This window comes from Cupressus sempervirens, chromosome 6, assembly GCF_028749045.1.
Source record: "Cupressus sempervirens isolate cs-2001-9-10 chromosome 6, ASM2874904v1, whole genome shotgun sequence".
In the NCBI taxonomy this organism is placed as follows: domain Eukaryota; kingdom Viridiplantae; phylum Streptophyta; class Pinopsida; order Cupressales; family Cupressaceae; genus Cupressus; species Cupressus sempervirens.
Genome location: NC_143123.1, coordinates 388,994,268 through 389,021,286, shown reverse-complemented (window position 1 = coordinate 389,021,286; position 27,019 = coordinate 388,994,268). Strand labels below are relative to the sequence as shown.

Here is a 27,019-nt window from a genome sequence, read left to right as displayed (position 1 = left end):
AAGGATTGATCTAACCACCTTGGTCCTTCATTTTCTTCATTCAATCACTTGGAAATTATTTTTTGCATTGTAACAACTATATCTTGAGTTCTACACACAATTTCTAAGATCCGAGACTGGCTTTGGGACCCTGAAGAAATTTTGAGGGTTTTGGGCCCTAGTTGGAAGAGACATAGTGTGCCCTTTCCCAATCAAGGATGTAGTGTATTCCTATATGGCCAATTAGGGATGTAGTGTGTTCCTTCTTGGACCTTATTTTGGGTCTACTTTCTAGGTCCCATATCTGGATAGTGTTGGGGTGTTAACTTATAAATAAGTCATCCTTTGGAAGAAAACTAATTTTGGGCCCTTTATAAGCCCATCCATTTGCTCCATTTGGAATCCATCATTCACATGCTTAAGAACTCACACACTAGCATTCAATTCCTCAAGAATTCTTCAAGCATTCAAGGCATTCAAGAAAGTTCTCCATTGAAGATCAAGGATTCAAGAATTCAAGCTATTTAAGGAGTTCAATTATGCAAGATCTAACATTCTCAACATTCAAGATCTCCCTTCATACATTCAAGATCTTTGGCATCATCTACATTCATCTCTTCAAGATCTACATTCATTCTTAAGAAGAATTTCAAGCACATTCATTCATGAAGGTTTTGGTTTCACTTTGATTTTTTTTTCCCTTGGTTTTTGAAGTTGAGTCAATGCTATATCATTGAAATACTTGATTACATTCCAAATTCAAGAGCAAATTTAGGGATTCAGATTGCTTCATGGAAGATCTATCACCACTACTTTATAGAACCCCATTTCTACTTCAATTCAAGGTTAATTTCTAAGCTAAGGTTTGACTAAGGCAACCCCATGCAAAAAATAAACTAAATCCTTTATTTTGTGGGTTTCAGATCTTAGAATGATAAACATGTTGTAGATTTGATTACCCTTTTAATCATTCATTAGAACTGAAAAATCAAAATTAGGTTCAAATACAATTGATCAAAGATACACTACTTTCCTACTTAAGGATAAAGTTGACCCTGCACAAAATTTGACCATTCTTCAAGATAAAGCCCATCCTTCTTGGAAAGTTAACCTTGACAGATTGCTAAATAATTTATGGGTTTTTCAAATTTCACCATTTTGAGTCTAGAACAAAAGATTTGACATTTTTAGAGATCGTTTGATAGCTCATTTTTAGGTTTTTATCTTCCAAGTTATAATATCTTTACTTTAACGTCTTATTTTTCTTATATTTCAGTCTTACATCTCATGTTTACCCACTTAAAACCCTCTTAAGGTGGAGGTGAGAGGGAAGTAAATCCAAGGAATTCATCCTTTTGCATTAAGGTACATATTGACACTTACTTTTATGTTAATTGAACCTATCTTAAGAGGTGGATCTTGGTTTCACCCTTTATGAAGTGTTAGGGAGGATTGATTCCATTTCCCCCCTACATATTTTTGGTGAAACCAACACAATTGCATCTCTTATTTGATTTTGGAATTAGATTATTGAATTTAATTGTGTGTTAATCTTTGGTGGACCCAATTTCTACTCTTCTTTCTTACATTATGGAATTAGATCTACTTTGTATTCTATCATTTTAATTAGTGTTATTTAGATATCCTTTATCATTATTTCATGTAGATTTTATTTAGTATATTTGCATTGAGAAAAGACAAAATTATTTTACATGTAGTTTCTTCCATAGTCATTGCATTTCATTTCCATGGGGTTGTTATCTTTCTTTTCAAGTTTAATTCATGCTTTTTAGGATGTTCCATTACATGCATATGATGAGAACTTAATTTTTCCTTTCATTGATTCTCATTTCTATTCAAAGGGTAATTTTGAAGGTGATTTTGATCAACCTTTAGTGATTCATGATGTTTCTATCCTTGATAGTCCTACTATTTTGGATGAGCCCTTGGATAGGAATATTTACTATTCTCTTCCTCATGAAACTTATTTGTGTTAAGATTCCCCTTCCTCTAATGTGTATTTTCTTCCCTCCCTAGATACTCCTACTATTTGGGATGAACCCTTAGATAAAAACATGGATAACTCTCTTCCTCACGAGGAACCTTTACATGATAGCATTAATTTTTCTCATAATAATCAACCACTTTGTATATATTTCATTGATATTTATTCTATTTCTGAGGCCTTATGGGTTTTATTTGTCCTTCTCCTAAGAGTGCCTTAGTAATAGAAGACTACACCTTTTCTTCTTCTTCTTGTTCCTTTCCGGATACATCTCAAAAAAATTTAGGTCTTTTACAACATGATGACCTTATTTTCACCAATTCAAACTTATATCTTAAGGATCCTACTCATATTTACTATAAGTGGCTTCTCAAATCTTCAAGACAGAGAAACTCTAGATTTTATACCAGCATCCTACATTCTTAACTATGTGAATAAAACACCTTCATTTGATGAGCGTATGCATCTTTTATTTTTCTCTTCACATTTCCATCTAATTATACTTCAGAGATCTTCTTCTATTTTTTATCCTTATTTTTAACTCATTTATTATGTTATGTTGTAGATGACATGCAATGTTGATTGTTATCTTTTTTATGGTCATTTTACTTGATACATATACATTCCTATTATGTTTCTTCTTGGTTTGTGATATTGTTAGGCTATATATTGAGGCTCATTATCCTACTTTGTGAGTAACATAATAGTCATTTCCTCTTCCTCCTCACTTGGGGGAAAGGGCCCTATTTCCTCTTTCTATCTATATGATAGGATCTATTACCTACCTTTTTTTGACTTTTTTTCCTTTGATATGATGACATTTTCCTTGCATTCATTTGTTGTTATTACTTGTGGACTAACATCCCAAGTGCAATCTTATGTTTTATTGAAATTACATGTATATTATAAATTGAAATCATTTAGGGTGACATAATGTGTCCTCCTCTTGTTCAATGCATCTAATATCCTTTGTGAACTTTCATTCTCTTGTAATTTGATACTCTCTCTTGCATGCATTTATTGTATTATGTAGGGATTAACATCTTAGGTTGAATATTATGCTTTCAAGTGCATCTTTATGTTGGAAATATGGCTAAGTCAAATAAGTTGGAATAGTATTAAAGTTATCATTTATGGAAATATATACCTTGTGAAAAGGAGATACTATGTACAAATACAGATTCCACAATTAGACATGGAAAATTGTCTAAGTATTAGTTAGCTATCCAGTAGAACATGGATAATTCTAATGTGTACAGATGATAGAGATATTGTTAGCACATGTGTAGTTGGGTATGGATAGTACACAATGTTAGGATGACATATGTATGTGCACAAGTTAGTACAAATAGTACAAAAAAAGTTATGAATTAAATATTGGTAAAGGTAGTGTACATGAAGAACAAGGTATAACAAAAAAGTGTGAACTATGTGTTAAGGAATTTTTTTTACAAAATTATTACTTGAGTAATTAGGGATGACATCTTAGATGTTAACCCTAAGATATCAAGAATTAGTTTTACATTTTGCCAAGCATGTGAAAGCTTGAAGGCCAACTAGACAAATTTGTAAAATATAAAGGTATAAATGAAAGATGATGATATGTGAAGTTATGTGAATGTGGTGAGTATTATGAGTAATTATATGCAAACTATATATGATGTGAATTCTGATGTATGATCAGAGGCAGGTAAAGAAAAATAAAGAAAAGACCAGATATTGAAGACATCAACATTTTAAAGAGGTTTTTGTATCTATTTCTTTTGTATAAAGAACTACATTGTATAATTGCATGTTTGGTTAGTGGGCTTATCTTGCATACATTTTTTAATTTTATATATCAAATCCTAATAGGGTTGAGGATTTTCATATGGCTTGGTCCTATAACAAGGACTAAGACACTATATGTATGTAATAGACTCCTAACATGGTCAACATCCTTAAGCAAATACTTTTTTTTATTGGATCATTTTGTGGGTACCATCCCTAACAAGATTTTACCTTGGACCAGTTTTCCTTAGTTAAAAATATATGGTGTTATGAGTTCTCTTATTTAATGGTTATGTTTACTATTTAGCATTATTAGTTTACTTTCATATGCAAGTTATAAGGAAATTAACCATATCTAGTTTTGGGCTCAAGTTTGTAAAATACCAATTCACCTCCCTCTCAGTATTATCTATTTCAAAAAATTGGTATCAAAGCACAAGTACTCTAAAGAGGATTAAAAAATTGAGTAAGATCCTTATGTGTATGGAATAGTTGCAGAAGAATCTTGAAGAAGCTCTTGAGAAGATTTATCTTCTTACTAAAGAAAGAGATAACTTGAAAGAAAGATATGAAGATGCAAAAGACTACATTGAGAAATTGAAAGATAATATTGATCATCCCAAATCTAGAAAGTAACCTAAAGAGCAGACAAAAGATAGTGATGAGGTATAAAAATTAAAGAAGGAAAATGAGATTCTAAAACATGAGTTGAAATTAATTAGATTAAAGCTAAGCTTGAAGAAAGATGATAATACAGTTGAATTAGATTTGGAATCTAAAAACATAGATCTAAGATCCCATCTTACAAAAGTGACATCTAAACTTGAATCTATCATGATAGAGAAATAGAACTTGAGAAGTACAACACAATTGTAAAAGGAGAGTTAACCTAGAACAAGCAAAAATTAGAAAAGTTATATTCTAGTAGTGAGAAAATTAATGAGGTACTATATTTTCAGAGACCTTCCTATTATAAGACTGGTCTTGGATTTTTTATTGAAGTAAAGTCAGCAAAGAAAATTGAGTCAAGAAAGGAGCCAAATCCAATTGTTGAAACCCCTAAATATAAGAAGGATGATTAGAACAAGATTGAATCAAATCAATCTAAATAAGTTGAGCAAGCAAGTCAACCTGAAAAAAGTGATGAACCTAAGCAAAAAAAAGCAAGTTGAATCACCTAAAGAGGTAAGGTATGAATTCAAAGCTAGATGCTTTATATGTAATGAAGTTGTTCATATAAAAATAAATTATACAGGTAAGTTATTCAAACCTATTACTCATTTTTATTTTTATAATTGTCATGGTTTTGGTCATAAAGTAGTTGATTGTAAGAAACCTAGATTTGATAGTAATAATAAAAATAGTATAATTTTTAGAGATACTAATCCTATAGGTAATGAGGGAAGGATACCAAGTGAAAGGACATCTAGAAGATCCAATGAAGGAGAAAGACCTAATGGAGCAAGGAATCACATTGTGTATTACAAGTGTAACAACTTTGGACATATTGCTAGAAATTGTAGAGCACCAGCTAACCAGAATGGACCTAATCAAAGAGGAAATACACCAGTATGTCAACTATGATTTTTTTTTTATGTCATAGAGAAATATTTTTCATAATGGACATAAGGATCATCAACATGAATCCAAATTTTAAAAGAAACAATAATAGAAACACTAGAAGAAATGATATCAACAATAACAACCAAATAGATGAATTGAGAAAACATGTGGAAGAATTCAAAGAGGTATTTGTCAAAGTAAAATATCCATCAAGTTCAAATGTAGTATTAGAAGACTAGCATTTTGATGCACTTGATGAAATATTGAAGTCAGCTATTGTATGTAATTCATCCTATTTGAGTTAAGCACATATTTATTAAAGATCAAGTACCAAAGAGATGTAATTGAGGTTAGAGATCAAGTTAAGAGTTGCAAAGTAAATATGATATAAAAGATGATGTGTAGAAGCTATGGGTAAGAGACATGTCATTTAGATATTGCACATGTGTGTGCAATAGAAAACAAGCCGATTGGTAAATAGAATTTTTTTTTTAATGGATTGAGCAGTTGTGCAGTTAATGCAGAGATCATTTTGATAAGATATAAGCCATGTGAGAAATATTATGTGTATCATTTGATTGTGTGAAGAGTCAAGGAGTTAAGAGTGATTTGACAACAAATTGAGGGTGAATTAAAGTATTCTCAAGTGTGAATTGAAAGCATCCCTAGTTACATGAAATTTAGGTATTTTTTGAATTTACAGTTGTGTTTCAAAGCCTTTGAATCAGTAAAATAGAGATCCCTATAGTTTGTGACATGAGTGAAAGGCCAAGGTATAAATTAAAGAAGCACCCTTATGTGTCATTGGAAGATGATTCTTTAGGAGCATTTTCACAAGTTCCACACAATGTATTATACTTAGAAGATGTCATGGCATATATACATTACAAGTTTGAGAGTATTGGGGATAGTGATACACATAAAGACCTATACCTAGTGTGTAATGGCAACCTATCAATGAAGTAAGAGTTTTCACACCTGAATGATTTGAACATCATTAATCATATGTTCTACATGGGTTTTGATAACCATGAATAGAGTAGAATCATTTTGAGAAAAATTCATGAAGGAATATTTTGGGTAGGAGACATCCTTGTGATGATTGATAATGACATGATCCATAAGCTTACTGGTTTGAGTAATGAAGGTAGCTACCCATTCAATGAGAAGAATATGAAGAAGTTAGTTGAAACAAACCTGAAGATAAAATTAGATGGAAGAAATATGAGGATTGACCTGATAACAAAAATTGATGTTAGGGTTATTAGTAAGATCATTTTCTACAAAATGAACTATAGTTCTAGAGTGAACTTAGTACCTATTGGATTTATCCATGCAATATATTTAATGAAAAAGAAGAAGGAAAATGTAAATATGTGTGAGACTGGAAGCAACAACTATTGGACAATATTGAGAAGTTGAAGAAGACAAAGAATGCAATCTTTAGATTTGAATCCTTACTAACACACCTAATCTCTAAGTGATCAAACAATTCCCTGGTATGCTAGACTAGGAATGGGATAGTGATTAGTGTACAATGAGATTGATAACTCATTATTATAGGAAGCAATCAGAGGAAAATATAACAACAAAAATCTCAAGAATGATGAAAAGTTTCCAATCTAAAATGAAGAAGAATTTCAAAATTCCACCTAATCTAGTGGAGAAATATAAGAATAACATGTTTTTCATGGTTGAAATTGATGTCACATGTATGGAAGTAATGGAGCCTAGAGTGAAGTTTATAGACCCCATGGACTATGAAATGAGTGAATAAATAATTGAGGTCTATGAAAAGATTATCTTGGAATCAAAGAGAGACAAGGAATGTCATAGATGGGGGACATATGAAGAAAAAATCAAGGAAGTTCATGGTGAACTTGACAAAAAATAAATTAAGAAGAAAGTTGAGAAAAAGGTTGATGCAATTATTAAGGAAATAGGTATGAAAAGAGAGGAATATAAAGAGCTAATTTGAATTTCTATGGAAATGAGAGAAAGATGGAAAACTAAAGTCTTGGTAGCTACACCTCTAGTAGTAGTAGAAGTAACTATAGCAAGACCATCCACACAAATATCTAGTGCACCCTATGTTGTAGTACTGAAGATACAACCTACTATTATACAACCTATTCAAAAGAAGAAGGATGGAGAGAAGGTAAAGATAATTAGTGAAAAAACTATAAATCCTCCAAGAAAAAGGAAATATGAAATAATCACTAAGGTGAAGCAAGAGGAAACATAGTCACATTCAAAGAAAAGAACAGAGAAACTATCCAATGGACCAAGCAAGAGAAGGAAAAGTTTGTAGATGATTGAGTCAAATAAATATGAAGAAGAATCAAAAGAATTTGAGGATAGGCCTATTGAAAAGGTTGTAACTAAAGCCAAGACAAACTTGAGTAAGAAACCATTGAAACCAAAGGTATACAATTTAAATGTTTTGATTATTGATAATAAAAGCTCTGTACAATTGAATAAGTATTACCATTTATAGCACAATGGATAGAATGTAGCTAGAAAATTTAGTAGTTAGGTATATGATTTTGACTAATAAAAGGTTTAAAGATATTCAGAAAGACATATCCTAGGTCTTGTATAATAGGTTGATTAACATAAAAAGAAGAGTAGTAGAAGAGGATAAAGGAATAAGGGAAAATTAGACAAGGAAACTCTACAAAGTTAACAATGATGAGGAAATAAAGATAAGTATTGAACCCGTACTAAGGAATAAGAGAAGAACAATTTTGTTGATGGGTGGCAATTATAAGGAGGTAAATGAGGAGAAAAAGAGAGAAATAACCATATTCATGATCTCTACACCCGCTATTCTAAACTAAGCAAGGATTTAGGGGGAGAAATCCCTATAATAGAAGAGAAGAGTGTACCTCCTTAGTTTGTAGAGAAGGCTACAAATATTCTATCAATAGATACATCAATGATAGAGGCAACTAAGGACATAGTTGTGATAGATTCAACTTCATAGATTATAATTGGTACTAATACCATGCAAGTGGATAGTACTCAGATAACACTTGATGATAAGGAAGATCATTTTAAAAGCCATGGTACAAACATTGTTGGCAATATTACTAGCTACTCTAGTTTAGAAGAGGAAGTAGATGAAGAAGAGGAGAAAAGAAAGAGTGAGGAAGAGGAGAAAATGAAGAAAGAAGAAGAGAAAAGGAAAAAATAAGAGGAGAAAAGGAAGGAGGAAGAGGAGAAAAGGAAAGTAGAAGAAAAAAAGAGAAGAGAAAATGAGGAAATGAAGAAGAAAGAAGATGAGGAGAAGAACAAAAAAGAAGACAAGGAGAAAAAGAATAAAGAGGATGAGAAAAATAAGAAAAAAGAAGAAGAATAGAAAAGAAAAGAAGAAGAAAAAAGGAAAAAAAAAAAAGAGGAGGAAGAAAAGAAGAAAAATGAGGAAGAAGAAAAGAAGTTAAGGGTACCTAGCTCATCTAGGATACCCCTTACCCTTGTAACCCTGATAGGATCAGATGATGATGATCATACATAGCTAATATCTTTTTTGAGCAAAATAATAAACGAGAACATAAAACTAAAGAGCTTGTAGAAATATGTCATGGATGTAATAGAAAAGATCCACAACACACTTGTAGTAAAATTGATAGATCTTGATCCAAAGGAAAGAGAAAAGGTTGTGATTTAAGCATATGATGCTGAATTATCTAGCTTATTAGATATAACAATAGTTCAAGATTAAATCAAGCATGATGCTCAAATGTTTGACACCATGTATCAAAATATCAAGAATGATATAGGAGCTCTTGATGCATGCATCAAGGAGCTAAGGAGGTCTGAACAAGAAGGAAAGGCAATGTGCTATGTCATTCAATTTCACAAAGGAAAGTGATGATGAACTGCATAAGAAGTGTGATGAAGTAAAGGCACTAACAGATCAACTTCTATAGTCAAACATGAAGATTGAAGATATTAAGGAAAAATAAGGAAGAGTTATGATGAGATAAGTGTTATAGAATTAAATAAATAAAGGAAAAATAAGAAGTTCTCACTTCTAAGAGAACATTTATCATTAAAGAGTAGTACACTTGAACAACAAGTGGAAAAATCTCTAAAAGAAAAGACATCCTTTGATAAATTTGTTTATTCAGAATTGAATGCAATAGAAATTATATCCTATGGGTTGTGGGCTCTACTCAATATATAAGAGGGAGTTAATGACACATGGCAGAAGAATCTAAAGAGTTTGAAGATGAGCTTTGATGACTATGTCACACACCTATTAGCCTAATATAGAGGTAAAAGCTCCACATTTTTACCTAAATATAGATTTTGACACCTTTTTCATTCATGTCAAAGGGTTAGTAGTATATGGAAAATTGTATAAAAAATAGTGTGAGGGGGAGTAACCGTAACATATTAAGTGTATGATGTATATAGAAAGGGAGAGTATTACTTATGTGGAATATTGTAATAGGAGATATAAGGAAAGATTCTTATAAAGGTAATTATCCATAAATTTTGAACTTTTGTAAATTTTGTAAAGGCCAAGTTTTGTAAAAGTTTTTTATCAACATTTTGGGACTTTGCTGATTTTCCCATATGTTGCTATCAATGCCGAAGGGGGAGATTGTTGGAAATATTGCTAAGTAGGATAAGTGGGAATATTATTAGAGTTTTCATTTATGGAAACATATACCTTGTGAAAAGAAGATACCATGTATAGATACAGATTCCATAGTTAGAAATGGAAAATAGTCAATGTATAAGTTAGCTATCCAGAAGAGCAAGGACCATTTTGATGTGTATGGATGAAATATATATTATTGGAATGGGTACAATTGGTTACATACAGTACACAATGTCAAGATGACATATGTAAGTGCACATGTTAGTACATACAATATGGAATACATTATGAATTAAATACCAATAAAGATAGTGTACATGGATAACAGAAAAATGTGAATTATGGGTTAAGGAATTATTTTGTTTACAAAATAATTAGGGATGACATCCTAGATGTTAAACCAAAGAGAGAATGAATCAATTTTGCATTTTTCCAAGCATGTGAAAGCTTGAAGGCCAACTAAACAATTTTGTAAAGTGTAAAGGTATAAAGGAAAGATGATGATATGCAAAGTTATGTGAGTTTGGTAAGTATTATGCGAACTTATATACAAACTATATATGATGAAAATTCTTATGTATGATTAGAGGTATATGAAGAGAAGAAAAGGAACGATCAAATATTGAAGATATCAACATTGTAGATAGGTTTTTATATCTATTTCTTTTGTATAAAGAAATACATTGTATAATTACATATTTTACTACTACATTTGGGCTCAAATTGTGATGACAGGCCATCACAATTGTAATGGCCAACTATCACATGACTGAGAGAAGCACGAATTGGCCCTTGTCAAATGAACATAAGACTTTTGCTATTGCAAATTATGATGAAAAGCTAGTCCATTGCAATTGGGATGCCTAAAGCCATCACAATTTGGAAAAAAGAAAGGAAAAGAGTACCTCTTCATGCCATCATAATTTGGACAACTGACTATCACAATTATGATGGTTGGCATTTTTAGTCTGCCGTATCACTTGTGACAGAGTTGCTATAGGCCCAACAAGAATCCATTGGATTAGATGTCACAATGATGATGACATGTAATGATAATTTTGTTTAAGTGATGACCATCTAGTAGATATTACTGTCGTCAGTGTGACAATGTGCAACATCAATGTTGTGAGAGCGATGACTTCCTATTGGGAAAGTCGTCACAATTGCAATGGATCATTCATTATAAAAAATAAAATTGGTAGTTCCAATATTCTATTTTTAGTTCCTCCAATGGTAGAGAACTCTAGAGGTGTATGCATCTAGACACACCCTAAATCTTGTTTTGACTCGTGGGCCAGAGGACAAGCCTTGAATCAACATTTTAATATCTTTTAAAGCACGATTGAAGTCATTGAAACAATATGGATTGTATTGGAGATTCAAACAATGCCTAATAACATTACATCAAAATTTTAGAAAGAAAAGTGTGACTTAAGTCTTAAGAAAAATGAGGACCACATTGGTGCAATGATCACATCTTTTGGATCACATTGTCTACCACTTGAACATTCAAGATTTCTCAAATAAGGCCAAACATAACTTTTTTTTATTTCAAATCAAACAACATATATTTAATACATAGATCAAATCCTAAAAAACTTGAATCTAGTTTCTTTGCTTCATTCAACTTGTGAACAACCTGAATGACAAAGATAAATACAAGTTATAGGTTAGAGAGCACAAGAAACTCCAATTTTATAAAATGCTAACTAGAAAGGGAAAGAAAATTCACCTTCATAAAATCTTCCTGGGTTATGTAATCACACTCTACATGGATGGCTACCATACCAGCTTCTATACAAATGTTACAAATATTTTCTCTATTAAAACCCTAATAAAAGTTGAAATAATCTCAGCAATATAGTAATTAATCAAACAAAAATTACCAACTCTAGAACATACCAGTGTAGAATAGGATAAAAAATCAAATATTTTGGATAAATTTTGAATTATTAAAGAAACAAAACAAGACCTCAACAAGTTTTATAACAACTTCATAATCGATGTCTTAGTGTTTTACAATCCCTATAACATACATTTTAAGTATTTCCATTCTTGCCTGTTCATTTGGAAGTGAAATCTCAATCTTTCTATCCAAACAACTAGGTCTAAGAAAAGTTGGGTCTAGAACATCAGGACAATTTTTTTCATATCATTTTTACCTAAATTTAATGTTAAAATTAACAAGATTTACAAGTCACAATGAAAAATACACAACCTTGAAGAATCTTAAAAAAGTTAAATAACAAAGTTTCTTATTTAATGTAGTTGATTGAAAATTACAACTTGAGCACCTTAGAATACAATACCTTTCCTAATTGATCAAAACCATCTAGTTGGCTAAGAAATTCCATTAAAGTTATTTTAATTTCTTGATCAAAACTATTCCTTCACTAAAACAATGTCCATTAATTGCATCAATTTCATCCATAAATATGATATATGGCTGCAAAAAAACCCCACTATAACATTGATGCAGGAGCATAAAGCTTGGATTTTGGTTGAGTTATTATTTTCATGGTTAGGGAAGTGTTGGAGACACATTGGAGAAACTTTCCTCATGATTGCATAAAGGTTAGATGGATTGAGCTGAAGTTTGAGTCATTTTACCTTGTTGTTGGAAATGTGTTTTCTGGTTTCTGAGTGCCTATTGCGAGCTATGTAACTAATTTTAAGCAATGAGTTAGAGGCTATGAAGTTTAGGAATTAAATAGAGCCTAGATTAATATCTTTTGTTAAGGTCTCTAGTCTTAATTCATTATAAGTTGGGAGATATGGCAATTCTCCCAGAGCATCAATTTTTGGCAGTTTGGACAATGGGTTTCTGTGTGTGACTTTCGAGATAATTTGAAGATATCCTTAATGAATCAGCCTTAGCAAGTTTAAGGGGTTTTAGAGGACCTAAAGTACTACCTTTATTTTAATCAAAATTTCTAATTCAATCAGAGCTAGGAGATATCACAAATTTTCTCGAGTATCAATTTTTGGATATTTAATTTCTATTGGATGTTAACTTGTGGCTCTTAAAGTATTTAATGTTAGGTTTATTTAATCTCTAATTTCTAGGCCAAATTGTGGCTTATTTGGGTATAAGTAGGGGGTCTTGTGGAGTCTTTTAGTCATTCATGATGTAGTGATTCATTCATTCAGAGGAGGAGTGAGTGTGGGAGCAGTTGTAAAGAAAGTTTTCCTGAGTTTGTGGACAAAGCACCAAATGTGAGGCAATTTACAATAGGATTGTGATGAATTTGTGAGTCTGTTGATAGAGCACTAAATGTGACATAGTTTACACTTGGATCTTGGATAAAGTTTGAGAAGGGCTAGTAGCTATGACTTGGAATACAAGGAGATTGCTTAGTGGGCTTGCGAGCACATGTTTAGATCTTCCTTAGAGGTTTCTACTAGAGTGTGATCTAGACTAGCTAGGGTTTGGATTGGATCTTGAGGGATCTCGTAGAACTATAATTTTTAATTGCTTTGTATTTGGCTATAATCAAGAAGATCTTACAACCTAACACATTGCATGTAACAATTATTTTATGAATAAATTATTGTAATTTGGTATCAGATCTAGCATTACTATTTTGTTTCTACTATGTGGTTATTTGCTGGGGGCTAGGACATCTCCTTTGGGGATTCTCCTACCTTGCACTATGTTAGGTAGTATTAGAGTGAAGGTTTTTCTTAAGTGTGTAGACAGATCACCAAAGTTGTGTTAGTTTGCACTAGGAATTGGGTTGGAGAAGTAGATCTGAGTTGATCTTGATCTATTGGTGGATTTTCTTTCTATAGTCCTAGATCTCTTGGTTGTGAGTTGGTAGGCCATGGTTTTGACTTGTAGTTGTAGAGGGTTTGTAGATGGATTGATGGATGCAAAGATGGAAGACTAATCTTGTTGAGGCATGATCATAGAGAGTTTGTGGATTACAGATCTATGGTCTTGGACTTGTGATGTGGTTGTCACAAGAAGTGTGGGAAGGATTTATTGCAGAGGGTTTGTAAATATCTTAGAAGATGGCTTTGAGAGGAATTGGACCTTGAGATGATTGCAAATCTCTATGATGTGTTGGAGTGGAGGTTTTTTGAGATGTCTACTTAGGTTGAAGCTAGTTTGGATAATTGAGCTAAGAAGGAGGTTGCTTAGTTTGAAACTAGTTTAGATGATTGAGTTAAGGATAGGATGAGGAAGGAATTCCATAGATGTTTGTTGAGTTGGAGCCTACTGATCTAGAAGAGAGTTGTCTGGCTAGTTAAAAGATTTGTTTGTGAGAGAAAATGGCCTAGCAAGGTCAAGGTGGAAGAGGTTGGTTTTGTTGATCAATTCATGGAGTTTGATACAAAACCTATAGATAAACTTGAGACTATTTTTGAGGATATTCCTAATCTTGTTAGTTATGGGATGGAGATTGGTTTTCATGATTAGTTGATTGAGTCTAACATGGAGATTGCAAAGCACTTGGTTGTGGATGATATGGTTGCTATTGGAAGTGAGTTATGTGTTGTAGAGCATCTTTTTGTGAGAAATGAGATTTTTGGTGTTGTGATTTTGGAATGTGTTGATGGAGATCTACATATTGCTCTGGATGTAGAGTTTGTTGCTGTCAGTGTCAATTTACTAGTTGTTGTTATGGATGAGGGATTGCTGATGGAGCATTATGTTCAGTTTGTTCTTGGGTGTGAATATGCTGATTGGGTTGCTTATATGTATTTGATTATAAATTTTTAGTGAATTAAGGATAGATGGTTGATTTTTAGATTTTTCTATTGAATTTGATGAAGTGGAAGCCTTTGGTGAAGATGAAGTTGGCTGCAAATCTTTCTTTGGGCATCAAAGTATGGGACATACTTTTCTATTTACTTGGGGAGTTTGATATAGGAGCATCAAGATTGGATTTTGGTGAAGTTATTCTTTGATGGTTAGGGATATCTTGGAGACAAATTGGAGAACCATTCCTCATGATTTCATAAAGATCGGATGGATTGAGTTGAAGTTTGAGCTGTTTTACCTTGTTGCTAGAATTGTATTTTCTGGTTATTGGGTGCCTGTTGTGAGCCATGGAACTAATTTTATGCAATGAAGTAGAGGCTAAAAATTTTAGGCATTAAATAGGGCCTAGATTTATATCTCTAGTTAAGGTTTATAGTCTTAATTCATTATAACCTTGGAGATATGGAAATTCTCCTGGAGTATCAATTAATGGTAGTTTACATGATGGGTTTCTGTGCGTGACTTCTAAGATGAATCCAAAGATATTCTTAATGAATAAGCCTTAGTGAACTTAAGGGGTTGTAGAGGACCTAAATTAATACTTTTAGTTTAAAGTACAAGTTATAATTCAATTAGAGCTAGGAGATATCACAATTTTTCTCGAGTATCAATTTTTAGATACTTAATTACTCTTGGAGGTTGACTTGTGGCTCATCAAGTATTTAATGTTAGGTTTATTTAATTTGTGATTGCTAGGCTGACTTGTGGCTTAGTTGGGTATAATTAGGAGGTCTTGTGGAGTCTTTTAGTTATTCATTATGGAGTGATTTATTCATTTAGAGGAGGAGTGAGTGTGGGAGAAAATGAAGGGCAATTGTTCCCAAGTCTGTGGACAAAATGCTGAATGTGAGGTAGTTTACAATATGATTGTGATGAAGTTGTGAGAGTGTAGATAGAGTGATGAATGTGAGGTAGTTTACACTTGGATCTTAGATAAAGTTTGAGAAGGGCTAGTAGTTTGGAAAACAAGTAGATTTCTTGGTGGGCTTGTGAGCACAAGTTTAGATCTTCCTTGGAGTTTTCTACCAGAGTGTGATCTAGACTAGCTAGGGTTTGGATTGGATCTTGAGGGATCTTGCAGAACTATTATTGTAATTTCCTTGTATTTTTTCATAACCAGGAAGGCCTTACAACCTAGCACATTACATGTAACAATTATTTTATGAATAAATTATTGTAATTTGGTATCAGATCTTGCATTGTTATTTTCTTTCCACTATGTGGTTATTTGCTGGTGGTTAGGACATTTCCTTTGGGGATTCTCCTGCCTTGCATTGTGTCAAACATTAAGCATTTCATTTATATTAACCAAAATACTTGTTAGTAGATTGCAATGCAATTACTAAGAGGAATAGGGTTGTAGGTGTATATGCTACTTTAGTATGTTAGAAACACTAAATTAAAACAATCAAAAGCATTTGCATACTAATTTAACATAACTTCATCAGAAACAAAGTGAAGTCCTCAAATGAGAATATGAACCATGGATAGGCTCTCTCAATGAGGATGATCACTTGATTTAGGGGTGTTTCTAATAGCTAAGATGGCTTGATTATGTATATATGCTCAAATTATCAAATGGGCTTCAATGGAATATTTTTGATAGATTTTGGTGAATGGATTTGATGTAAAAATGGCTTCTCACAATGGCATTATGGCTTTACTTTCTAGATTGTTTTAAAATGGCTTGGGAGAGGATTCCTTAAATAGGAAAAGGGATTGAGGGATCAAGGGCTAGGATGCAAGGATGGGAGAAAGCTTATGAAAGGTTTAGATTGAATGAGAGGAGAGCACATGGACTGTGCTTCCTTATAGCCAATCAGGGAGTGACACATGTCACAGGGTCATTGGTTAGAGAAAGAGGGGTTTAGGGGTCAACAAAGGAGGCTCAAAGCTCATAAAGACCCTCATAATGGCTTGTAAGAGCAATGAATGGGCTTGTAAGAGTCATTTATGGTTTTGTGGGCTTCATAAAATTTTATGGTTGGGATATTTGTGAGAGAGTTGAGATATTTTGACTTGGATTGGATTAAGAAAGTCTTAAGCTTGAATTAGGAATGTGCAAATGATTAAGGCTTGGATTAGGCTTGGGTTAAGATTAGATTAGGATTGTTAGAGATGGGCAAGTGGATGGCATTTAATGAGGGTGGTTGAAGGAGGAGATATTTGTTGGCTTTGGCTTCGGTTAGCAAGTCTTAACCCATGTTTAGGGAATGTGACAAGGTTGGGGGGGGGGAGATTAGGATTAAGGTCAAAGATAAGGATTGACATCTTCTAGAAGAGTCTAGGCTTTGGATGAGGATGAAGACTTTCTAGAAGAGTCTAGAACTTCCTAGGATGAGGATAAATAAGGTTTTTAGGAAATAAATAAAGTTTTATTTATTTCAAGGGTTTGGATTGAGGAGATATTTATTAAAATATTTTTAATAAACATGAAGATTAATATTTAATCTTAATTAAATATTTTGAGTTGGGATTAGGGGTAGGAAATGATGGGATTAGCCTTTAATCAAAACTAAAGAAGGATTAGAAGATTTTGGAAGAGGTTAGTGGTCTTAAGGAAATTGGCCAAATTTTGGGCAAAAAATAAATTATTTATTTATTTTGAGATTTTTGGTCAATTTATTAATTAAATAATTAATAAATAAGGAAATAATGTTTAAATAAGATTTAAACATTTCTGGGAAGGATTACTTAATTAAATATTTTTAATCAAGATAAAGAGGTTTAATGGCATAAAAATAAATAAATAAATAAATTAAATAATTAATAAATAAATGATGATGTCATCAAGGACTTTTCTCAGAAAATAAAAATATTTTATTTTCTAAAGGATTTTTAGGTGTCTACATTTTTCCCCTCTTTGATGTGATGCCACAAGTGGCATGGCATCAAAGATAAGAAAATAAGATGCCCAAGGCTAGAGCAGAAGAGGAGAGAATGGACTGCGAGATGCCCCCTCAAGAAGGTGGCGAGGAGAGAAAGTGAGGCTTGACGGCTTCTTGAAAAGTACAAGAATTTTGGTGGGTGGGAGGATGAATAGTGGCTTAAGAGAAGAGGTTTAGTTAGCTCAAACTCTCACTATGGGATAATGATAAAGGAGAATCAGATGCACAAGAGGAAGCAAGCTTAAGACTTTAGGGAAGGTGGAGGATGAAGGAGCAGAGCGCTATAAAAAGGAATCCAAGATAGGGAGAAGGATGAGGGGATTATAAAGCTAATGCAACAGGATTTCAAAGAGTCAGATTGGTGGAAGATGGGTTTTAGAGATCCCTAGGGCTAGGATTGTGGATCTCAAAAGATGAGGCTTGGTGGATTGATTGGATTGGTGGATCCCTAAGACTAGGATTGTGGATCCCTAAAGCTAAGAGTGATGATTGATTCTAAGAGATACAATTGCACAAGCTAGGGTAGGAGAGACAGATGCTGGATATGGATGGGGGATAATGGAGATGAAGGGAATCCATTGAAGCTTTTTGAGCAGGGGGATACTTCAAAGAGAAGTACCACGATGTAGTTGAGCACTAGATTTGCTATAGGACTGTTGGTTAATTGCCAAGGGTACCAAGAACATCAAGGCTTTTCACCAGCTATCCAGAAGACTTACAGAATGACTCAAAACACACAAGGATTGCCCCAACATCACACATGAAACCTAGAGGAAATAGCGTGGAATTGACACTGGGTAACCCACAAGCAAAAAATAAACAAACGAAAGACTTGATCAAAATCATACGCTCAGAGTGCCCCATTCATAGCATACCATGATATGGAAGATTGTGGCAACCTTGAGGAGGGAACAAAAAGATTTGTTGGAAAAGATACTTCAAGACCCAAAAAGGAAGATTCCAAATCAAAAGAAAGCGAAAATTCAAAAGAGAACCGTTTGCCAACGAGATGGGTAGGACGAGGTACTAACGGACCAAGATCAGACATGAGAAAAGCTATATCCTATAAGGATCTATCGGAGAGCACCTAAGCTGGTGGATTTGGATGAGTGATGCATCTCGCAGGCTGAACTAAGAAGGATAACACTTTGGTGATAGGAGATCTAGCTAAAGGATGCATTGGAATAGCTAACCAAGAGTTGTGCGATGTGTGAAAGATGCTGATCAAGGATGAACTAACACAAAAGCTAGCTAGATACAATGGTACTAAGCTAAAGAGGATGTAGAAGATAATGGACCAAGATATGGTACAAATGTACAAGTTGTTTTGGACAAGATTGGATATAAAAGCTATGATACAAGATTATTTACAAGCTGTACAGGAGCTCTGGATGATAAGATAGCGGGATGGCTCAAGTTGGTGCAAGATGCAGAAGCTAAGGATGAGGTGATAGTGGAAGATATGGATTTGGCAAGATGCATCCAATGATGATGATAGATGTGCGACCAAGGATGGGGAAAATGCTAAGGTTTGTGGTAGTTGAGCTGATAGATGGCACTAGAGTGAATGGCTAATGAGAGGATGACATTGGATTTGCATGAGGATTACTAGAGCAAGATACTAATGACAAGGGAGGATGGAAAAGACAAGATCTCCAAGAAATATAGTGCCCCCAGTCAGAAGATGACATGCAGAAGGAGGTCTTATGATGGATGTGATAGGATTGAAGCTAGGATGGAAAAGCTGAAGGTGCTAGGGAGATGGATGATAGCTGGGATGATGGGGTGAGGTTGCAGAAGATAAGTGGATAGTGATAGATAAAAGCTGGAGGATGAAAGATAGGTGGATAAATTGGAAGATGGAGTTGGATGGCAAGATGTGACCAAAAGCATGAGGATGATAGGCTAAGCGGGGGATGGCTGGATTATGCATGACACTTTTTTACCAAGTTTTCATCATGGTACTTGTCCAAGGTGCTTGAATTGCCAATTTTTCACTAGTGGATGCTTTATTTTTCTTTTTTTTTTGACTTTTTGACTTTGGACTTAGCTGGAATGATTTTGGCTTTCTTCAACTATTTTTGGCTTTTTTGGGATTTTGCACTAGCTGTTGGAATGTTCAATTTTGTTGCTAGTTGTTGGTACACTGGATGTGTGATTTATGCAATAGATCAGATTAGATGGGATTGATGGTAGGAGATGGAGGGATGAAAAGGCTGGAAAAGAGCATGAGATGGGGATGCTTGCAAGATCAACATTGGCACATGTTGGGATGGGTGTGAAAAGAGCATATGGGGGATAGATGGTAGATGCGGGCTTGATGGAGGATTTGTGGAAGCGCGCTTGGGGATATAGGCACCCAAGATGGAGTTAGGAGATGGGGGATAAGAATCAATGGATGGGGGATTAGAAATGGTGGATGCCATTATGCATTGGGTTTCAACTTTTTTCTTTGGGATCCACATGGTTTTGGATTTTCTTTTCATAGGATTTTGCATTGTTTTGCATTCTTTGATTGGATTTTTCCTCTTTGGAGTATGTCTTTTAGAATAGACATATGATTGCCTAGGATGTGGATTTTTAGCTTTATTCATTTTAAAGTTGGCATTCACATTGCTGTGGTAAGCTTTGGGAAGATGGTTAGGAGAAGCTTTGTGAGATGGAGAGGATATGGAAGAGCGTGTAGGGGTATGATGATGGATGATGTGCCCTGATATGTGCCTTTGTTGATCTTGTGTAGGAATGGAGGGAATAAGATTTTTATGATGGCTGATAGGAGGATGGAGGATGGTAGATTTTGGGACATAGGGACCCAAAATGGATTTAGCGGATGAAGGGGGGATATGGTAGGTTGTTTTGGGTTGCAAAGATGGTGGAGGGAGGATGACATAAGATTTCTTGAAGGAGTGATGGGAGGATGGCATGGTGGGCCTGGAGATAGGTGTGGTTTGGGGATGGTGTGTACCAACACTTTTAGATGGTGAGCCTTTGGATACATATCCAAGACCATGAAATCCTAGATTCTTTTGTGCAATAATAGACTTTTTGATTCCTTGCTCTTGTGGTCCTAAACCTTGACCTTGATAATGCCATCAATTGAGCATTTGAACGAGCTGAGGAAACATTTTTCTTGTAGAAAATGGTAGAAGTGCTTTATTAGATGTACTACAATGGGGAGATTCTATTCTTAATTCTTCTGCTAAGAGGGGGCCACCATGGATGAGTGTAAGTGAACCGAGAGGCTAGATTATAGATGGTGGAATAGCTTGGATAGGTGGTAAGATGGAAGCATGGAGCGAAGGAGATGGTAGGATAGGATCTTGATTTAGCTGATGGGATGAAAAGATATCTTGTAGTAGAGGAGGTATGGCTTGAGGTTTTGGAGATGAAGGGGATGGTGACTACACTATGGATGGAAGACATGGTATGATGATATCTTTGTTTATGCTTTGGGGGATGTCAACATGATTTTGGGTAGGATCTTGATAGGATTGGATTGGAGTGGATGGTGCGATAGGAGGTGAAGGGATGGATTCTTCAAAGGTAGCAGATGGATAGATGGGAGATTCGGTAGTGGAGATGGGTGAGTAGAAGATGGATGCATAAGGGTCATTACAGGAGATTTGGGAAATGCTTGGAGGTGATGTGGATAGGATTTGGAGGGATTTGACAGGTGGTGGGATTTTGATGCTTGCGGGAAGTTGAAGGATTTTAAGCAATTTGATGGATGGTATGGGGATGATAGCTATGGGAGATGGAGGTGATATTATAGATGGGGAAGCTTCATCACTGACTACTTCACATGGTTGGATTAGATGACATGGCTTATCGACTGTTGGAGGTGGCTTTTTTTGTATTTCCTCTAGGAGATTCTTGGGAGACTTGTGTGTCGGAGGTGCAGGTGGTGGATTGACAGGAATAGCTCGTGTGATGGGGGTGGAAGATTGGAAGCTTGGTTGATTAGGTGATGGAGGAGAAGCTGGGATATGAGATGGCATGACTAGATAGTTTGGAGGAATGCTTGGATTTTGGGGGATAGTTGGCAGAAGACATCTAAGGCTCTCAAGATACTCGTCATAGTCAACAAGATTTTCATCATCATTGGAATAGGATGTAGCAAGAGAAAGGACAATGCGACCAAACTCATCATGATAGGGTTGGGATTTCATGTTTTGATGATGAGTTGGATGGGGATGGGGTCTTGCATATGGATGAACATGGAAGCTTGTGTTTGGATGATTAAGCACATATTTTGGATTGGCTGATGAAAGATTTCCTAGGGAGAGTCAAAGCTAATTGACAAACCTAAGGAGGATTGTCTGGAGATTTTTGGCTTTACTATGGATGGAAGACTTCAAGGGTATGCTGTCAAAAAGTGAGAGTTTTTCTTTCCTATGGGCAGGATTGGTGGCTTTTGGTGTCAACTTGAGGATAGAAAAATGATCCTATGGGCATGACACGAGATTGACCACTTGTGGATCCCAACCTTTAGCTTAAGGTGATGAGGGATGACAAGTGACAAGGCTAGATTACCCTAGACAAAGCTTTGTCAAAGGGATAACCTTGGGGAGATCGAGGGATTTGGATAGATTGATTGGATAGCAAACTCTAGTAGAGTAACAACAATTCCTTAAAGGCTTGGGTGATTTTGGATTGGGTTGCTAGCTGGCTAGGGGGATGATTTGGATGGACTTTGGATTTGAGATTGTTCTAAAGCAAAGAACTAGATTGATTCAGTTGTGATGGGGGAGCTTGAATGATTTTCTGATGAGGCAGTGACTATGCTAAGTATGCCTTGAGCTGGGAGGTTTTTGCTTTTCTCGGATTTTGACCAAAATTGGCAAACATTCATTCAAAAGCTATGAACAAACAAGCAGACAAAAGTTTGGAGCAAGCACGTCAAACACACCAACATCCTAGGAAGATTTTTACAAGGATGAAATTTGGTTTAGCTAGGGAGTCCTCGATATATGCAAGGTACGTGATGCCCAAATCTGTAGATGAAACCAAAAATTGGGTGTGCCAAAATGTATATGCTACTTTAGTATGTTATAACACTAAATTAAAACAATCAAAAACATTTGCATACTAATTTAACATAACTTTATGAGAGACAAAGTGAAGTCCTCAAATGAGAATATGAGCCATGGATAGGCTCTCTCAATGAGGATGATCACTTGATGTAGGGGTGTGTCTAATAGCTAAGATGGCTTGATTATGTATGTATGCTCAAATGCTCAAATGGGCTTCAATGGAGAATTTTTGATAGATTTTGGTGAATGGATTTGATGTAAAAATGGCTTCTCAAAATGAAATTATGGCTTTACTTTCTAGATTGTGTTAAAATGGCTTGGGAGAGGATTTCTTAAATAGGCAAAGGGCTTGATAGATCAAGGGCTAGAATGCAAGGATGAGAGAAATCTTATGGAAGGTTTAGATTGAATGAGAGGAGAGCACATGGACTGTGCTTCCTTATAGCCAATCAGGGAGTGACACATGTCATAGGGTCATTGGTTAGAGCAAGAGGGGTTTAGGGGTCAACAAAGGAGGCTCAAAGCACATAAAGACCCTCATAATGGCTTGTAAGAGCAATGAATGAGCTTGTAAGAGTCATTTATGGTTTTGTGGGCTTCATAAAATTTAATGGTTGGGATATTTGTGAGAGAATTGAGATATTTTGACTTGGGTTGGATTAAGAAAGTCTTAAGCTTGACTTAGGAATGTGAAAATGATTAAGGCTTGGATTAGGCTTGGGTTAAGATTAGATTAGGCTTGTTAGAGATGGGCAAGTGGATGGCATTTAATGAGGGTGGGTGAAGGAGGAGATATTTGTTGGCTTTGGCTTGGGTTAGCAAGTCTTAACCCATGTTTAGGGAATGTGACAAGGTTAAGGGGGGGATTAAGATTAAGGTCAAAGATAAGGATTGACATCTTCTAGAAGAGTCTAGGCTTTGGATGAGGATGAAGACTTTCTAGAAGAGTCTAGAACTTCCTAAGATGAGGATAAATAAGGTTTTTAGGAAATAAATAAAGTTTTATTTATTTCAAGGGTTTGGGTTGAGGAGATATTTATTAAAATATTTTTAATAAACATGAGGATTAATATTTAATCTTAATTAAATATTTTGAGTTGGGATTAGGGGTAGGAAATGACGGGATTAGCCTTTAATCGAAATTAAAGAAGGATTAGAAGATTTTGGAAGAGGTTAGTGGTCTTAAGAAAATTGGCCAAATTTTGGGCAAAAAATAAATTATTTATTTATTTTGGGATTTTTTGTCAATTTATTAATTAAATAATTAATAAATAAGGAAATAATGTTTAAATAAGATTTAAACATTTTTGGGAAGGATTCCTTAATTAAATATTTTTAATGAAGATAAAGGGATTTAATGGCATAAAAATAAATAAATAAATAAAATAATTAATTAATAAATAAATGATGATGTCATCAGGGACTTTTTTCAGAAAATAAAAATATTTTATTTTCTAAAGGATTTTTAGGTGTCTACAACAAGCATATGGAGAAATACATTTTTAGTTTCAATACCTTCAAATTCTTACATGTGATGAGCTAGTAATTCAACATACACAATGTTTTGAAATATAAAATAAACAATTATTATATTTAAACAAAATATTAATATTGTAATTATGTTAACAAACACCAAAGAATAGTATTTTGATGTTTAAATGAATAAGAAGTCATACCTGGTGATCCCATGCATAACCAAACATTTTCCTAATCAACCTTGCTCTTTCACCAATATATTTATCTATTATAGCACTTGAAACCACCTAAAAAAATAGTATTACAAAAAGAGGACATGAATCAAACCTCAAGTATAAGAAATAAGAAAGTTGAATTGTATACAAGTAAGATGGATAAAAAAAAAGCTAAGCTACAACCTTAAGGAAATTGGCATCAGTGTTACTAGCAATAGCTCTTGCTAATAGTGTCTTTCCCATTATAGGAGGGCCCTATAAAAGTACTCTCTAAAATTGGAGGAATAAAATCACCTCTATGACATAATTCTAACAAGAATAAATAAAACATACAAGTTGAACTTTACATAATCAAGTAATTACCATGATTAATTTGCATCCCATTCAAATTTTACCTTAGGAGGTTTGATTCCAACCCTAGGAAAGAGTTCATTATTCATTAAAGGAAGTTTAATAGACTCTCTTAGCTCCCTGATTTGATCCACTAACCCTCCTACTACTGAGTAGCTCACATTGCTAGGATCCTTATGTAGCATATTATAAACAATAAGAATTTTAATAGACTCTCTCAGCTCCCTGATTTGGTTTGCTAACCCTCCTACTACTGAGTAGCTCACATTGCTAGGATCCTCATGTAGCATATTATAAAAAATAGGGTCCACCTACATCCAATATACACAAACAAAATGATTAGCCTTTTTCTAGAAAACCCCTTCAAAGATTTTGATATAATTTGTGCTTATTAATAACTTGTTGATGTGTGATTCTAATGCTAGGTACCTCACGAGGAAGAGCCCTAATTATTGTAAGTGTTGTCATGTGAAGAACAACATATTAGTTCATTATTCATTAAAGGAAGTTTAATAGACTCTCTCAACTCCCTAATTTGATCTGCTAACCCTCCTACTACTAAGTAGCTCACATTGCTAGGATCCTCATGTAGCATAGTATAAACAATAGGGTCCACCTGCATCCAATATACACAAACAAAATGATTAGCCTTTTTCTAGAAAACCCCTTCAAAGATTTTGATATAATTTGTGCTTATTAATAACTTGCTGATGTGTGATTCTAATGCTAGGTACCTCACAAGGAAGAGCCCTAATTATTGTAAGTGTTGTCATGTCAAGAACAACATCTGTGCTTGCAGTGAGATTATCTTTATCTACCTTATTCTAGCACCCAACAACATATCTTGGCCCACTACTAGCTTTCATAATTTTTGTACAAAGAAAAATTCAAAATCCCAAAATTAGAAACACTAATTTACTTCAATAGTACAAGAATGAATAGTTAAATATTAATCTATTTAAAATCAAACATCCATTGGAGATAGAATCATAGATTCATAGGTGATACATATATTAGAATGATAGCAAAATAAAGCATGATCCTACCACATCCACATTCCCCTATTGGGAAAATCCAAGAAATATAAGAATGTTTGAAGGGGATTTTTTGAAGTACCCTAAAAATTATGGGGACAATAATTCAAAATCAAAATAACAAGGATCAAGGATAGGAGAAAGATATGAGGATGCATCCAAATGGGGGATAAGGAAATTGAAAAATAAATATGAGAATATTTATTAAATTATATATTTTTTTCACCTTTCAAACTACATTTATGCATTTGATTGCATGTTGAACATGTAAATATCATATAGAAGAATGTATGATATTGATGCAAAGTAATAGAGAAAAAACTATCTAATGGTCCTTAATTAATTTTCCAATTGTAGCCATGCCAAAACATGTCATTTTTACAATTATATCAATTAGTCATCTTTCCAACAATATTTGTGCATTTGGTTTCATGTCAAATATGTAAATATCATGGATATCAAATGTCTGATATTTATATTAAGTAATCAAGGAAAAACTATCTAGTGGACCTCGATTACTTTCTTGATTGTACCCATGTTAAAAAATGTCATACTTACTATACTATATCATCCACTCACCTTTCTAAAACTATTTAAACAGTTGATTGCACATCAAATATGTAAATGTTAGCACTATTGAGACAAAAAATGACAATCGAGGAAAAACAATCTAATGGAAATTGACCAATTTTATGAGTCTAACCATGTATGACAGTGAACCAAGTAAAAATTTAAGGAAACTATTAAGTAATAAACCACTATGCTTTTATTTTTTTTAATGAAATTTGTCACCTTCAAAGGAAGATAAATTACCCATACAAACCAGTACATAAAATAAAATGAGAGATTAAGCATGGAACTATATATTGTTCTATTATGGAAAAAAATGTGTATCTACATGACATAATTACACTTTAGTTGTTATTTGGAAGTGAAAATAAATGGAAAAGGTTACATGGGAAAGCTAAAATTTTAAAAGGTTCCCTAAAATATTATTCAATATATCACCACACTCAAAAGAAATAATAAGAATAGTTCATGAAAACACCGTGAAATAATAGAATATACAAGCACATAAATTATGGCATATTCATATGCCTTGGAAGATTTGTTTTCCCCTTTAAGTCTACTACCTCCCAATATATCAAGTCAATTTGTATGACAAGATTCATTTAAAAATTAAATAAATATACCATGAATCAATGTATACTTTAGAATGATCTAATATAATTTGTTTCCACTATTCAAATTCTTCTTCATGTCTCCCAATTTACAATAAAGTTATCAAATGCAACCATTCAGTGAGAAAATGGAAAATATAACAA

General features: G+C 33.9%; 1 pseudogene; it reads right to left on the bottom strand.

The window, feature by feature from the left end:
- Positions 1-11,475: 11,475 nt before the first annotated feature.
- On the bottom strand, positions 11,476-25,526 carry LOC149552685 (26S proteasome regulatory subunit S10B homolog B-like; annotated as a pseudogene).
- Between the last annotated feature and the right edge of the window lie 1,493 nt (positions 25,527-27,019).